This window comes from Oncorhynchus mykiss, chromosome 20 (assembly GCF_057628025.1).
Source record: "Oncorhynchus mykiss isolate SJ-2025 chromosome 20, ASM5762802v1, whole genome shotgun sequence".
Classification (NCBI taxonomy): Eukaryota; Metazoa; Chordata; class Actinopteri; order Salmoniformes; family Salmonidae; genus Oncorhynchus; species Oncorhynchus mykiss.
In genome coordinates this window covers 9,823,837-9,827,428 of record NC_143041.1, presented here as the reverse complement: position 1 = coordinate 9,827,428, position 3,592 = coordinate 9,823,837, and positions in this window count along the sequence as shown.

Below are 3,592 nucleotides of genomic sequence, written 5' to 3'. Positions count from 1 at the left end.
AGGACACACTGGACCGTGGAGGCGCACCGAAGGTCTGGAGCGCAACGCTGACACAACTCGTCCTGGCTGGATACCCCCAGTAGCCCGGCACTCTCCTGCAACCCGCCTCACCAATTTATATATTTTTTTAAAGAAAGTATTATTTACCACAAATCTGTAATCCTCCATAGAAGCTAACCAGAAGCTAACCAGAAGCTAGCCAGAAGCTGGCATGAAGCTTACCAGAAGCTAATCAGAAGCTAGCCAGAAGCTAGTTAGCTTCTTTACTGGCTAATCGTTAGCATTCAGCTAACCACGGTTTGTGGTCATCAGCTATCCTTTAGCTCGAAAATCTATCTCCAGTTTTGTATGGCGCGGCTCGGACCGGAACATACCTGACCTATTTTTCTCTCCATGTCCCCGGATTTCAACCGCAAGCTCTGGACATTTAAACCTGGATCTCGCAGCTAGCTAGCTGCTATCCATGTGACTATTAGCTTACGTCGATTCCGGAGCAAACATCAATTATTCCGGAGCTAGCCAGCTGAAGAGTTCCATCAGTCAATCCTGGGCTACAATCACCTATCCGGACCCATTTTACTGCCAACGCGGAGCCCCACCGGGCCTTCACTGGACTACCGACGTTATCTGCCCGAGGGAGTTATCCAGCTGGCTCCTCCGTCGCGACGTTACCTGAACGCCCATCTGCGGTCCGCTAATAGTTAGCTGTCTTATCGGCTGCTATCTGAATAGACCTATCGGACAATTTTTTTCTTTTTTCTTGGGCCTCTATAACTATATCTATTTTTTTTTTGCGAATTGGATTGATCCCCTCTACCACACGGAACCCCAATAATCCTACCGACGGAAACGCACGAGGTGGCTAAAAACAGACCTCCATCCTATGCTAGTTTGCTACCGATGGCCCGGCTAGCTGTCTGAATCACCGTGACCCCAACCAACCTCACTACTCACTGGACCCTTTTGATCACTCGACTAAGCATGCCTCTCCTTAATGTCAATATGCCTTGTCCATTGCTGTTCTGGTTAGTGTTTATTGGCTTATTTCACTGTAGAGTCTCTAGTCCTGCTCACTATACCTTATCCAACCTATTAGTTCCACCACCCACACATGCGATGACATCTCCTGGTTTCAATGGTGTTTCTAGAGACAGTATATCTCTCATCATCACTCAATACCTAGGTTTACCTCCACTGTATTCACATCCTACCATGCCTTTGTCTGTACATTTTACCTTGAAGCTATCACCCCCAGAAACCTCCTTTTACTCTCTGTTCCAGACGTTCTAGACGACCAATTCTCATTGCTTTTTTTTTACCCTTATCCTACTCCTCCTCTTTTCCTCTGGTGATGTAGAGGTGAATCCAGGCCCTGCAGTGCCTAGCTCCACTCCTATTCACCAGGCGCTCTCTTTTGATGACTTCTGTAACCGTAATAGCCTTGGTTTCATGCATGTTAACATTAGAAGCCTCCTCCCTAAGTTTGTTTTTTTCACTGCTTTAGCACACTCTGCCAACCCGGATATTCTAGCTGTGTCTGAATCCTGGCTTAGGAAGACCACCAAAAATTCTGAAATTTTCATCCCAAACTACAACATTTTCAGACAAGAATGAACTGCCAAAGGGGGCGGTGTTGCAATCTACTGCAAAGATAGCCTGCAGAGTTCTGTCCTACTATCCAGGTCTGTACCCAAACAATTTGAACTTCTACTTTTAAAAATCCACCTCTCTAAAAACAAGACTCTCACCGTTGCCGCCTGGTATAGACCACCCTCTGCCCCCAGCTGTGCTCTGGACACCATATGTGAACGGATTGCTCCCCATCTATCTTCAGAGCTCGTGCTGCTAGGCGACCTAAACTGGAACATGCTTAACACCCCAGCCATCCTACAATCTAAGCTTGATGCCCTCAATCTCACACAAATGATCAATGAACCTACCAGGTACCTGCCCAAAGCCGTAAACACAGGCACCCTCATAGATATCATCCTAACCAACTTGCCCTCTAAATACACCTCTGCTGTCTTCAACCAAGATCTCAGCGATCACTGCCTCATTGCCTGCATCCGTAATGGATCAGCGGTCAAACGACCTACACTCATCACTGTCAAACACTCCCTGAAACACTTCAGCGAGCTGACCTTTCTAATCGACCTGGCCGGGGTATCCTGGAAGAATATTGCTCTCATCCCGTCAGTAGAGGATGCCTGGTTATTTTTTAAATGCCTTCCTAACCATCTTAAATAAGCATGCCCCATTCAAGAAATTTAGATCCAGGAACAGATATAGATAGCCCTTGGTTCTCTCCAGACCTGACTGCCCTTAACCAACACAAAAACATCCTATGGCGTTCTGCATTAGCATCGAACAGCCCCCGTGATATGCAGCTTTTCAGGGAAGATAGAAACCATTATACACAGGCAGTTAGAAAAGCCAAGGCTAGTTTTTTCAAGCAGATATTTGCTTCCTGGAACACTAACTCAAAAAAGTTCTGGGACACTGTAAAGTCCATGGAGAATAAGAACACTTCCTCCCAGCTGCCCACTGCACTGAAGATAGGAAACACTGTCACCACTGATAAATCCACTATAATTGAGAATTTCAATAAGCATTTTTCTACGGCTGGCCATGCTTTCCACCTGGCTACCCTTACCCTGGTCAACAGCACTGCACCCCCCACAGCAACTCGCCCAAGCCTTCCCCATTACTCCTTCTCCCAAATCCAGTCAGCTGATGTTCTGAAAGAGCTGCAGAATCTGGACCCCTACAAATCAGCCGGGCTAGACAATCTGGACCCTTTCTTTCTAAAATTATCTGCCGAATTGTTGCCACCCCTATTACTAGCCTGTACAACCTCTCTTTCGTGTCGTCTGAGATTCCCAAAGATTGGAAAGCAGCTGCGGTCATCGCCCTCTTCAAAGGGGGGGGGACACTCTTGACCAAAACTGCTACAGACCTATATCTATCCTACCCTGCCTTTCTAAGGTCTTCAAAAGCCAAGTCAACAAACAGATTACTGACCATTTCGAATCTCACCATACCTTCTCTGCTATGCAATCTGGTTTCAGAGCTGGTCATGGATGCACCTCAGCCACGCTCAAGGTCCTAAACAATATTTTAACCGCCATCGATAAGAAACGTTACTGTGCAGCCGTATTCATTGATCTGGCCAAAGCTTTCGAGTCTGTCAATCACCACATTCTCATCGGCAGACTCGACAGCCTTGGTTTCTCAAATCATTGCCTCACCTGGTTCACCAACTACTTCTCTGATAGAGTTCAGTGTGTCAAATCGGAGGGTCTGCTGTCCGGACCTCTGGCAGTCTCTATGGGGGTGCCACAGGGTTCAATTCTTGGACCGACTCTCTTCTCTGTATACATCAATGATGTCGCTCTTGCTGCTGGTGAGTCTCTGATCCACCTCTATGCAGACGACACCATTCTGTATACTTCTGGCCCTTCTTTGGACACTGTGTTAACAACCCTACAGGCAAGCTTCAATGCCATACAACTCTCCTTCCGTGGCCTCCAATAAAACTAAATGCATGCTCTTCAACCGATCGCTGCCTGCACCTGCCCGCCTGTCCAACATC